Source organism: Mus caroli, unplaced genomic scaffold, assembly GCF_978045245.1.
Source record: "Mus caroli unplaced genomic scaffold, Mus_caroli_1 scaffold_1, whole genome shotgun sequence".
Classification (NCBI taxonomy): domain Eukaryota; kingdom Metazoa; phylum Chordata; class Mammalia; order Rodentia; family Muridae; genus Mus; species Mus caroli.
This window is the reverse complement of record NW_028227256.1, coordinates 167,553,949-167,567,540: the sequence shown is the minus strand read 5'-3', so window position 1 is coordinate 167,567,540 and position 13,592 is coordinate 167,553,949. Positions and strand designations below refer to the sequence as shown.

The following is a 13,592-nucleotide window of genomic DNA, read 5'->3' as shown; positions in this document are numbered from 1 at the left end:
TCTGAGGTGATTTCTTTGAGAAACTATACCACCAAATAATATACTAAGCCTTAACTATTAATCCATTTACACATGGATAGAGAGCACATATAAGCATCTGGCTGAAGAAAAGGCATGAGTATATTGGGGTCTTCGTGTGAACTTCTTAATCTGAGGACTCTGAACTTGAACCCAGGTCCAAATTTCTGTATTGATGTCAGTGACTGCATTGTCTCCTACTTCATTTTCTCAATGTTCAGATGGGGTAGAGTCCTAACCAAAATGGAGGAAGTGTCCCTAAAATCCTGAACCACCCATAAAATAATGTGAACATTCATGAGCCCCATGGGCTCACAGCCAATAGGAAAGATACTTTGAGCAAGGACTTATGGGATTCTTTTGTTATAAGTGAACTGGAGGGGCCTCCATCTTGGGAGGAAATGGTTCATTTAATTTGTAGTAAAATAGGATGATACTCAATCTTTAGTCTATAGACACCTTCTCCACCTCTAAACCCTCAGCAAAGAACTATTTTTTTCCAAATCCATCCTTGTTTCCTTGAGTCACAGATGTTTTCCTTTCCTTGGTAATGATTGAAACCAGTTTATAACCTGGGATAGGTGTGAGAATGCAGGGGTAAAGGGGCTCCCACTGAGGGACGTCACAGGGAGTCATATCCCAGGGGGTTCCTGGGCCTTACCTGGAACTCAGAAACCCTACTCTGTGGCCAGTCACTCAGAGCACACATAGATGGACTTAGTGGAACTAAAGGTTATTTGTTGAGGAACTCTGGGGTTTTTAGAGACTCAAGATCTAGCACAGAGTGTAGAATAGGAAGAAGAAAGATCTTTAGATCTTGAGGGGTTTGTTGTTGCATCATGTCCCTCTTTGTTTATTAGTTTCCTGGCAACCATCAGACCTCAGGGTCTTATTCCCAAATGGCAGCAAACAAGTACGGAAGGAGAAAGCTAATAATAATCAGCTAATTTTCTCAGTGATAAAGAAACACAAGAACTAAAGGAAGAAACACAAGAACTGAAAGGCAGCAACCTCCAATGCATTGGAACAGAGATGTGCAGTAAAAGGTAAAAGACTGACTGGCAGTTCTTGAAGTCCTTTCAGAGTGATGGCTAGCTGGCTAGAAATGGTCTTTCTCATATATGGGGATGATTTTTTGCATGGGAATCTGTCCAGTGCAGAAAGAGAGAGGTGTGGACTCAGAGTGGAACAGGGAGTCAATGGACCAGGCCTCGCCTGGGTTCTGCTTTGGATCAGTTATCTTAGGTGTGAGACAATCTCTAGGTGTGGCCTCTGTGCACCCCAGGGTAGCTATGAATACAGTCCAACATACTTGAGGTTGACAATATTATGTCAAAAGGTTGGATGCTTCTGAATCATTGTTTCCTACTTTGTCAAGTGACTGGGTCCGAGTGCATAAATTAAAAATGCTCACATTCTTACATTATTATTATACTCAATTGATAGATATTATGAGGTATTGGTTCTTAATTAAATTGTAAGCATGATACTTTGAAATTCTGTTTTGGATCACTTATAAAACATGGATCATAATCCTGTCCCCACTTTCCATCCTTGAATTTTAGTAGCAACCTGTGAGAAAGGCTGGTAGTTTGGCTAGAAGTAGTCTTGCAGTTTTCTGTGACAGTCTCAGTTTCCTGTAAAGAGACGTTTCTCTGACGAGGAGTGGCGACTACACTCTCCTGTGGTAAAAGGATATAATTTACAATGTAGTAAGGAATGTGCAGGTCTAGCAAAGTAGCAGTGGTAGATGCTTTTTAAAGGTCCATGGCTTTACTAGCTCTGGGAGTCTGGCTAGGTTTCTAGTACTCAGCATGACTTCTCTCCTGTAGAGAGAGCCTTAAGTACAATTAAACATTCTTGATTGCATCAACACGTGAGTGCCACTTCTTGCACCTTTACGAATATCTTGCTGGGCTGTTAATTGTCAAGATTCACCTGTGTTGCAGCTGGGTAGGACTGTTTGACTGACAACACCCCCCCCCCCCCACACACACACCATTGGCAGCTTGCATAGTATTTTCCGGAACTATGGAAGCCAAAAACAAAGGAAAGATGTTTTCAAGTCAGATTGAGCAAGAGTCATCTGAGTAGTATGTCCTAAAGATGTGGTGTCTTCAGCATACAAACATATATATGTGTGTAATATATTATATCATGTACATATATAATATATACACACATATATGTACTGAATGTATGTCACAGATATAATCAAAGAAAAAGAGGCTATCAACTTGAGAGTAGAGGTTCAAGGGAGGATAGCTGGGAGGTATGGGAGGGAGGAGAGGGGGGAGAAAGATTTAAAGAAGAAGAGGAAGTAGAATAAGATGAGGAAGAAACAGTAGCAGCAGGAGAATAAGAAAAAGAAGAAAAAAGAAGAAGAGGAAGAAGAAGGAGGAGGAGGAGGAAGAGGAGGAGGGGAAGGGGAAAAGGGGAAGGGAAAGGGGAAAAGGGAAAGGGGGAAAGGGGAAGGGGAAAAGGGGAAAAGGGGGAAAGGGGAGAAGGGGAAAAGGGGAAGGGGAAGGTGAAAGGGGGAAGGGTAAGGGGAAGAAGGGGAAAAGGGGAAGGGGCAAGGGGGAAAGGGGAAGGCGGGAAAGGAAGGGGGAAAGAAAGGGGAGAAGGAGGGGGATGGAAGGGGGAAGGAAGGGGAGAAGGAGAGGGATGGAAGGGGGAAGGAAGGGGAGAAGGAAGGGGAAGAGGAGGGCGAGGAGAGCGAGGAGGAGGAGGAGAAGAAGGAGGAGGAGGAGGAGAAGAAGGAGGAGAAGGAGAAGGAAGGAGGAGAAGAAGACGAAGACGAAGAAGACGAAGAAGACGAAGAAGACGAAGAAAGAAGGAAGAAGGAAGAAGGAAGAAGGAAGAAGGAAGAAGAAGAAAAGAAGAAGAAAGAAACAGATGCTTTCCAGCCTCTCCACTTCTCAGTGCCCATGTAAGAAGGTGGCAAGATCTTCACTGCAGGAATATCTAGAAAAAACTACTATTCTTCTAACCCCACAGGAATATTTAATAAAAATCTAAATATTCTATTTGGTGAAGACCAGTGTCCTTCCAGATAAAATTTTGACTCCTTTCTGTTGCATTAACAAGAGAATGAGCTGACCAAGGAATCCTTTAACGTCTGCCTGATAACATCATTTTTCCAAATACAAGCCTGGGCCTGAGCTCTGGTGAGACTAACAGGACAGACATGCTCTTGCATAAACAGGCAGTTATATTTGAAAAGAACACATTAACCTTTCCCAATGCAAATGATAAATGCTTTTAAAAATCTCATGGCTGTCTGTCCCTTTCCAGGGTTCAGAGACAATAATTGCCACTAAAACACACCTTGTGTACTGCAGGTGACCTCAAGACTGAAAAAGAAAACGTCCTATGACGTCACTGAGTCCATTTGCTTCCTTCTTTTCATTAAGAGCCTTAGTGTTGTAGCTTCAAAGAAACCCTTCATAGAAGTGTAGGAATGCAAAGGTAAGGATTATACAGGCTCTGGTTCTGGGTGGATAGCAAAAGAACAACAAAATACCATCACTGAAAAAAATAAAGAGAATTCATTTTCGCAAATTTGACGATGGAATGACATCTAGGCAAGTAAATGTGTTTGGAGGAAGTGTTGAAGAAAATTAGCTCTTGATACATTTGTTACATCATTATAAAGATACAAAGAACCTGACATGAGCATCCCTCTCAAATTGTGAAGCAATCAGCTATTCTTTTTGAGAGGCAAGTAGATGCTGACACATTTACTCAGTCCCCCATTCTAGAAAGTTCGTGTTGTTAACTTCTTTTTTTCCGTTGAGGCAGGGTCTCATGTAGCCCATGCTGGTCTCAAACCCTCTAAGTAGCCAAGGATGACTTTAAAGTTCTGATCCCCCTGCCTTCACCTCCCCAGGGCCGTGCTTATAGGCATGACCCACCAGCGTTGGTCTGTGAGGTGATAGGGATTTAACAGAGCTCAGTGCACTCTGGGCAAGCACTCTCCCCACTGGACTATGTTGTACTCTGGCTTTTTCTTTACTAACCTTTCCTTACTTAATTCTTTTATCTAATGATGCCAAAGACAGTGGAGAATAGGAGAGTAATGGTGAGACTGAGTTGACCTGCACCTTCATTTGAGAGGGAAGGTGTCTGTGTGCCCTTGGGACTTGGGATGGGTTCTGTTTTCAGGGTGAAACTGAGGAACAGAAAAGAGCAGCTACAGTGTCTTGGTAATCACTGATTAAAGAAAAATGAGAGTAGTGGGCTAATGGGGACATTTCTGTTAGCATTTATGACTGAAGATGAGACCAGAGATTCTTAAAACAGGATTCCTAGAGCAGGCCATCCACTGCATTAGAAACTGAGGGGCTATAGGCTGTGGTTCAGCAACACTGACAGGTAAGCCACCACACATGCTGCAGCTTAGAATCTTATGCTTTGCTTCTCGGGGAATGGATGTCAAATCCAGAACCTCACACATGATTCGCCAACCCTGTACCACACCCCTGCCCTATACCTCCAGCCCTGAAGCTTGTGACCTTATTCTCATTTGTCTCTTTCCACAATGCCCTACTTGTATTTTTGCTCCTCCTTGTTACAAAGCCCTGGAGAGTCAAAACCAGGAAAATTGGATTTGAGCCCTAGTTTCTACTTGAAATGCCTCTAAACTATTGAGACAAATTATTTAAATTTCAGATTTCTTATTGTAAAATAACATTATACTAGCATGTATTCCACTGACCTGCAGATTCCAATCCAATTAGATAGGTATCAAACTAGATTGATGGTGCCTTTTTACTGGAGGGCAACACAGTATGCTATAGGAAGAATGTTAATCATGGCTATGCCTGCGTCTTATTACATCAAACCCAGGTAAATCCTTCAGAATAAATCAGCCTACCTTCCTTAAGGAGAACATTTATTATTTAAACAACTCTGCTAAAAATTAGAGTCTTGTAATGTATAGAGATGAGGCTCTTGCCTGAGTCTTTGAATTCCAAATCCAGCTAATGAGATGCGCTATGAACCCCATACGCCTCCCGAAGCTCCACAGCTCCACATAGCAATTGAACAGATGGGCTATAGAATCTTCTCTGACTCATTTCTGTGATGTAGCATCCTCTGGGTGGGTGACAGATCCCTTAGATAATATAAGGAAACCTGGGAGTTTATTTTTTTTTCCACCAGGAAAGTACCCATCTGTATGAAAACAGATATAAAAACATACTTTTACATGTTGATAGACTTTCTTGAGATCTCCAAGCAACAGGAAACAATTAGAAAAATGAAGGAGTTGGCTGTCCCTGGAGGTCTTTTTGAGAATCCTGTGATTGTTAGCTTCTGGGCAATCTCTGGCTCATTTGAACTAATACAGTACATACTGGGACATATCCACTGTTCTAGCTCAGATTGGGTTTAAGCTTTAACAAATTGGATTTTATTTTAAAAATAAAAATCTTGAATTTTATTATTTTGAGAGCCTTAAGCTGCCACGTGAAAATCAATCATGTTTCAGGACACCTTGAAGGGATGAGAAGGAGGGAGGAAGGAGGAGGAGGGAGGGGGAGGGAAGAAGGGAGGGAGGGAGGGAGGGAGGGAGAGAGAGAGAGAGAGAGAGAGAGAGAGAGAGAGAGAGAGAGAGTGAGCAAGCATAAGTTCTCAGGTTTGTTTTTGTTCTACCTCAATCTGTGCCTGTGAATGAGCTATCTCAGATAGTCCCAACCAATCAAAGACTACAGCCCTTGCAGTCTGTACATAGAGTAGGGGGTGCCCAGCTAGAGACCAGGCCCATTGATAAAACTGTGAGAGATAATAAAACTGCCCCTGTGCTAAACTGCTAAGTTAGGGGATGATTTGTGACTGTAGGTATCAGAATCAAATCACTACTAAAGAACTAGGAATTAATGACTTGTACTTATGGAATAAGGTGAGGCTTGGCTAGGTCATCTAGTGGTGACTGAGGGAAAAGGGGAGAGAGGACTGGCGAGCTCTTGCCAGGCTCTGGTAGTCACTAGATGTTATGTGTTCTCGGGCATCTGGAAGTGGAGAGAATACTATTTTCTACTTTGGGGTGAGGTACCAAGCATAGTCACAACACACACTCTTTCAAACTGAATGATTGGCATGGGAAACATTGGTAACCAGCCACTGCTGCCTAAGCAGAGCTCTGTTCTGCAATTCCAGAGAGGGTGGGCAGAATCTGGACCCTCTCTAAACCCCCTGTTAGTCCCATTTTTTAAACTTCCAGTGATCAGAAAAAGACATTTTAGCTTTCTGAAAATGAAAAGGCTGAAAATTACACTGTGGAGTAATTCACACTAACTCATAGATTGTGACAATAGGACTCTTTAAGGAATGTCGTGAAGATAGACAGGTCAAAGGTCATCTGGTCTTCTCAGTTTTCAAGGGAACATTTGCCAGGTGCTTTCATAGGGTGATAGAGAACACCACAAATAGACATGAAGGCTGGGCATTTTCACCTGAATGAGGCCAGCAAATGTTAGAGCAGCAATAAAGGCTCATTAAGAAAACACACATGGTCAAGAGAATAGAATCTCTGGTGGTGATGGACTCCTAATCTTCCAGTTGGGCCAGGTTACTCACATGGTCAAGGGTCAACCCCTAGGAAGGCGGCTCACTTTCAGCCTTGTTAAAGAGATATGTGCAATAGTTTCTCCTTTAATTAGTTACTGTCCTAATCCTTCTCAGAATTCCTGCCCCCCTCAGTGCAATTTGAGGTCAGAAAAAGTTCAATGCCTGTGAGGGCCATAAAACAAGAAAATCTCTCATGAAATTTCTCATACCCTTCTCAGTTCCTGCTTTTAAGAAGTCCTATGGGGGTGATGGGAAGATTCTGCCTCTCAGGCATGGTAGGATCTGGTTCTGGGTCTACTACCAAGACCCATCTGTACGTTGGGCAAAGTTCCTTCACTACTTTGGACTCCAGTCAAGATTTCAGCCATTTTTCAATCAAATTAAGACATTTCACTAGTGTTGCACTTCCCAAAATCAGTGCACAGCTAGGCCATCTGAGAACCCTATTAAATAAAACGTGGGTTATAATGCCTCAAGTCTGGGTCTGGGTCTGAGCGTCTATATATAACAAGCTCTTAGGTCGCGTCAATGCTGCAGGTATCTGGCTCACACTTTTGAGTAGCAAAGACCGGCTGATCCCAAGGACACATTTCAAGTCTGTGGCCTGATTCCACTGGGCTTTTGAATCTTGAAATTATGAAATCACCAACCCCACACCACCTATCTTTTTACTAAAACCTGGTAGAATTTCCAGCGATTGTCTAGCAACTCTCAACTTTCCTAACCGATCCTCTGAACACAAGGGGATTCGCGGCTCAGAGCTTTTACCTTCACGGGCCCTAAGATTTGTGTCTAGTGATAGACAACATTCAGATTCTATTCCAGGCAATGAAATGAGACCTTGCAAAGAGAATCTTACCTCAAAAACAATGATGACAAATTTGTCCTTTGACAAAGCAGCTTAGTTGAGCAACACCCAACACTGCTGGTTATTCTCTTAGCAATTTGCCTGCAAATGACTTTTGACACCCATTTGCTAACACTAGCCTAATGCAGACATACAGAGCACTGGAGTCTCAAGCTGCTGCCCTTTGAGATGACAGCAATTATGATTACATTTCCAGGAACCCCTTTCTCAGTTCCCATAGCAACTCAGCTCAAATTAGCTTTACCGGACACTGAACAAATTTGGTTTGGAGAGGGAGAGAGTGCTGAGACTGATCACTGGGGAAAATAACTAGTTGTCTGTGGTCTGCCATTTCACGCCAACTTTTATCCTACTCATTGTATATGCAAGTCATGAGTATGTGTGAGGGCCATGACACCACTTCTTAGTTCAGGCCGTTCATATTTATTTCTGTAAAATTACACATCCTATCTTCTATAGTCAGTTGAAAGCAGGTGTGTAGGGTCCTGATTTTGAGACATTGGTCCAACTTATTTACACTCTTGACAGATGGGACCATGTCATGGTGGAATGTGTACGAATGGCTGACAATGTCCCTGAATACAGGGAAATCAATACAGAGCTAATACATTTGTGAAGTCCAGGAGTATATATTCTTTGACATTCTGCTTTTGCTTTTATTTTATTTTATTTTATTTTATTTTATTTTATTTTTGAGATAGTGTCTTTCTATGGCCTTGAACTCATGACTCTCCTGCCTCAGCTTCTACTGTGTTGGAATCACAGGCATTCACCCCTATGTCCAGCTTTGTTCACTTTTATAACCAAATAAATTCAGAAGGAGTCCATGTCACCTCTTCTTTAAAACACTCTCTGTTTTCAGGTGAATAATATTGCCCTTCCTCTAACTTTAATTTTTCTCTGTATTTTCAAGTGATAGCATTTCTATGCAACTCAGTAGAAGGGGGACTAACAGTATCTGGAGACTAGACCAAAATGGCCTGTTGCGTTTAGATGTATGGGAAACAGTCACTCAGTGTGGGCAGGGCAAGGCTTGTTAAACGCTGTAGGTGCCTTCCTTGGACTTCACAGATCAGAATATATGACTCTTTTTGTTTCATTACCAGCCAAGCATGGGCCTAGGAGAAGCTATTTAATTTCCTATCACCACCACTGCCACAAAACAAAACAATAATTAAACAAACAAACAAATCAACAAACAAACCCAAACCAAAAAAAAGTCAGATGTGTGGCAACCTCTGGAGACATAATTTTGTTGTTTCCCCTATGTTTTGGGTCTATGATTAACATAGACACAGAGCTAGACAGATTTTTAACATGGAGCTCAGTCAGTTTAAAAACCAAAATGATTGTTTTACAAGTTCACTCATAGAATAACAGGATTCATATAAACTGTGATATCTGCAGTTCTTCCCATTTTTATGTATATCACTAGGTGTAGCCCAGTGGAAAAACCCCACCCTTCCCTGCTTCTCTGTTCACAGATATGGTAGGGAGGGGCCACTGAGACAGGCATCATTCTTCATTTGGTCTCCATCTCAGCCTTTCAAGGCTCTGCTTTTCACTTTAGCCTCAAGGGAATTTAGGATACTCAAAAACTAGGTCACAAATTGCTTCCATCTCTTAGAAGCAAGTAGCAAAATGACATTGTTGTTCTCTCTGCTCCTCCTATCCGGAGATAACAGTGAATATGTGCTACTTCAGAAGAGTAATTATGATTGTGTGAAAAATCTACCATGATTCAATGCTGCTGCATATCAGTCAAAAAACCCTTTAGTAGACTTGAAGATTGCTGCAAACCTAGAGCCTGAAACATCAAGAGATGGAAACCAAATGGATAATGAAATTTCATCCCTAGTCATCCTGTGAGTCAGAGACAAATAGGCTTGCAGCAGGAGGGAGGGAGCCGAGTGCCTACTGGCTTGCCTCAGGCAAAGAAAAAAATGATGCTCTTTAGTAGCTGCAAGCCTAGGAGGGGTTCTTCAGCTTGGTTTCCTTCCCTGAATTCACATCAGTACCATCCCCATGACAGTGAGCTTCCACAGATGTCCTGCTGGTGCGACAAACTGTGTTCCTGGTAACCATTGATATTTTTGATGCACCTCAGTTTCTTGCCCTACATACAGAGTCTTGATTTAAGGATATCACTGATATATAAAGGGGGAAGAAGGAAGAGAATGATAGAGTGTCTTACCTGCTTTGTTTTCTCCTACCATCTTTATAGCAAAACTGTATACTTTGAACTAATTTGATCATTGAGCACAGAGAGCACAGGCATGGTCCCCAGCCATGCTCCCAGTGACAGCCATCTCTAGCTACCTCTGGATAATTCTGTTCATGTGACTGAAGGCAGCTTAGAAGGTCAGGTGGTTTGGGCTGCCATGCCTAGTGGTAAGGTCCTGAGCTATCCCACCTCCTATTCCCATCCAGGGAGCAGAGTGCAGCTTATCTGGCAGAGATGCTGCCACTCTATCTGGCTTTGATAAGTCTAATGGGTAAGTGGAGCACTGATAAAGAGCCGCCTAGCATTTTGGGATATTTTGAGAGTACTCCACGTGAAGGGAAAGGTCAGGAAGACAGATGGCAGGTGACTTAGCCACTTGGACATGGAAGTTTTTAAACAACCTCAACCCAGAGTCCAAGGGATAAGGGAAGAGATTGAGATCAGTTTTTTGCCTTTGTAGGACACATTTGGGGCCAGTGGTGTCCTTGATACAATAGTAGCTGCTCATTTAAGACAGTTTCACAAAACCGTTGGCAAATCCAGCATCCTGTAGAAGTGGTAAGTGATACACTGCCCTCTTTCATCCTATAGTACCACCAGGGCCATCCACACTGGTGGAAAGAACAAGAGGGATGGGAGGAGTTTGGAAACAACACTCCACAGGGACAGCACATGGTCCTCAGCCTTTTCTAGAAAGCCACTCTGGTTTGAAATCTCCCAAGTCAATGGACATTAATGTCTAATGGAAGGCAATCATGGGAGAGAGCTGAGGAAGTTCCCCGGCTAAATGCAGCCGTTATCTAGATACCTCTATGAAACCATCTAAAATGTATGGAGGACTCAATGAATGATAAAGTCCATATCCGTTCTAATACCCAGGTGAGTCTAAATACTCTCATTATCACACAGAATTTAACCCATCAAAAGAAACTAGTACATCTTTGCGATGGACTCTCTCTCTCTCTCTCTCTCTCTCTCTCTCTCTCTCTCTCTCTCTCAGGATGGTAAAGTTATATAGAATCTTATGCTGGAAATGGGTATCAGGAAGAAAATGGGGGACAATGTAGAAGAAAGCTTTAATGGCTAAGCTATCCTTCTAGCTTTGGGAATACAAATAGATCTCTGGATCAAAAAGGCAAGAGGAAGTTTTATCATCATCATCATCATCAACAACAACAACAACAACACCACCATCAGTTTTCCAATTGTGTTAGAGACTGCTAGAAGAAGGCCTGACAGGTGTGTTCTGGGTTAGAACACTTCCCTCTGGCCACCAGCATCTTTCCCACAGCTCTTTCCTTACATAATGATTCTTGTTCTCCAGTCTCCAGTCTAAAGTCTACTCTCAAGGTCTTCCTGCACAGATGCAATTGTAAGCTAAAGTGTACACAGTAAATGGATACCCCACAGTGAGCACTTCATTCCTAGTAACTCATTGAAGGGGTAGATCTATATTTGCATGTGGGTGTTTCCCCAGCAGCACCCCTCCTAAACTCCAGCCATCCCCTCCTATTCCCATCTTGCCCTTGGTAAGCAGAAACAGGTGCCTGTCCAATGTGGAGATGCAATGTCCATCAAGGATTGCAGTGCTTGGCTCAGTGCTCTTAGGAGGGGAATTTTTGAGATTTCCCCCCCTTTAAATGTGTTTACATCTTTGGCACCTTCCATACTAAAAGGAAAATTGGAGGCTATACATTTCCCAAAAGGCTGGTGATGTTCTTTTTAATCTCGCTAAATGTGTGCTTGAAGTGCCCTAGGAAGGAGATAAATTGCCCTCTCCTGTCTCCCATCTTGCAGGGCTCTACAAGTCGTCCATCTTTATTTTATACATGCCACCTTTCCATGGGCTTCAAGAAGCCAAGACAAGGAGCTCTTTTGAAGCACTTAGTAAGCCTCTTTTCCAGGGATCACGTAATTGGAAATTGTGTCAGTGGTGGTAGGAAGGCAACTGAAGCAGAATGAATGTAGTTCAGGAAGTTTCCTAACTACCTTGAAGACCATTTACAGATTAACGTGCCCTGATTTTCCAGGGTACCCCAAATAAGTCTGTATTTTTTATTAACAGTTACCACTGTTCTATAAAAATTTATTGCTCTAACTCCCACATCTATGAATAGTGGCATTATTTACAGAGAGGCTTTTAAAAGCAAAACATTTTCTCTAATCTCATGAACTCGCCTTTCCATATTCTCACCCATTCATCACCGTGCTTCATTTGCTGATACCCCGCATCTTATTTCAAGAGGGAAGAGTAAGCTATATATCAAACCTCAGACATTATCAAACACCAGAGGTTCATTAATATTAATACTTGATGGTCGTTCCTTCCCCCCAAATCAATAAGACATTATTCTATGGTCCACACAGCTGACAGTCAGCAAAAACTGTAGAAAGAGTGACATAAAATAATTCAGAATAATGTGGTAGGTAGAAATGGAGAAAGAGACTCTCATGTGATGGCTGGAACACAAGTCAGCTAACTGAACATCATCTAAACATGAACAAGGTCCAAGAGGAAAAGGTAAGGGGGTGCCCAAGGGCTCAGAAGTGTGACTGGAGTTTTAAAGATTCAAAAATAACTTTGAAGAGCTCTCCAGCAAGAGAGAAGAGCACAAGGGGACACATGAAAGTAGTACTACTGGTGTGCAGGAAGCCATGACAAAGTCAGCACAGGGAGAGTTTGCTGTGAGATGGGGCAGGGTACAGACACGTGCCCTGGAATGTAAAGAGAAACAGCACCCAGATGAGGAATGAGGATTTAGATCCCTCTTCTGAATTACAGAGCTCATGAAATGAGCAAGAGCTGGGAAGGGACTGCTGTGCCTGCTGCTCAAGTGCTGTGACAGAATCTTCCTAAATCGGGGGCGGCTGCTCCAGTAACAACAACATCCCCTGGATCCTCTGAGAAAGTTCCATACTCCACACCTGATAGGCTAAATGGAAAACTCTAGGGCTGGAATCCTCCAGCAGATTCCAAGGTATGTTTAAGTTTGAGAAACACTGACCTCAGGCAGTCAGTTTCTCTTACAGGTCAAGCAGACAAAGAGACTTGGGGAAGTCAAATAGAGCCCAGACTTACCCTTCCTGCCCAATGCAGAACCTGGCTATAGGTGCTCACCTGTAGAGCTTTAAGAATCAAGTGTGTGTGTGTGTGTGTGTATGTGTGTGTGTGTATGTGTGTGTTTGTGTGTGTGTGTGTGTGTGTATGTTGGGGGTGGAGGGTGTTGCACTGGGGAGATGACTTGCTTATTAAGAGACCTTACAGCTCTTGTAAAGGACCTGACTTTTGTTTCCAGCTTCCATATGGGTGGCTTACAACTGCCTACAACTCCAGATCCAGAGAATCTGATGCCATCTTCTGATGTCTACTGGTTCCTGTACACATGTTCCATACACAAATACATAAAATATATAATATATGTATACATACACATATATTTAAGTCACGTGTATAAATGTGCTTATTATGGATTATCATATACATAATATTAACATAAATCAAAGAAGAAATTCATGAAGAGAAAGTAATTTGAACAATGGCTTTAATTTAATTTAAACATGAAGAGGGAATATTCATATATAAATCCAAGAGACAATACATAAGATGCTCAACAGATAAAAGATCAGCATATAAGCAAATTCCATGAAAACCTTCTGCCCTCAACCTTCTCACTTATGAGAGAGGCAGGCATTAAGGCATGCCTTCAAGGAAATAAGCCAAAGAGCAATTATTCAAACCCCTGGACGCCTCTCTTGTTATTATCTACCCAGATGCAGTGGAAATTTTCTGTCTACCATGTAAGCATCCTCAGGAACAAAATAGAATGGATTTAGGCCATGGGATGTTTGGTGTCAGTTCTTCACCTGAGAGTGCGGGGGCTGGTGAAGGAGGCACCGGCCACCCTCCATGTG

General features: G+C 42.5%; 1 long non-coding RNA gene across 1 annotated transcript; it reads left to right on the top strand.

Moving 5' to 3' along the window:
• Positions 1-973: 973 nt before the first annotated feature.
• On the top strand, positions 974-13,215 carry LOC147006189 (uncharacterized). The gene is made up of 3 exons (XR_015046561.1): positions 974-1,064; positions 12,463-12,658; positions 12,977-13,215. It is a non-coding gene; the product is annotated as an uncharacterized LOC147006189 (long non-coding RNA).
• The last annotated feature ends 377 nt before the right edge of the window (positions 13,216-13,592 follow it).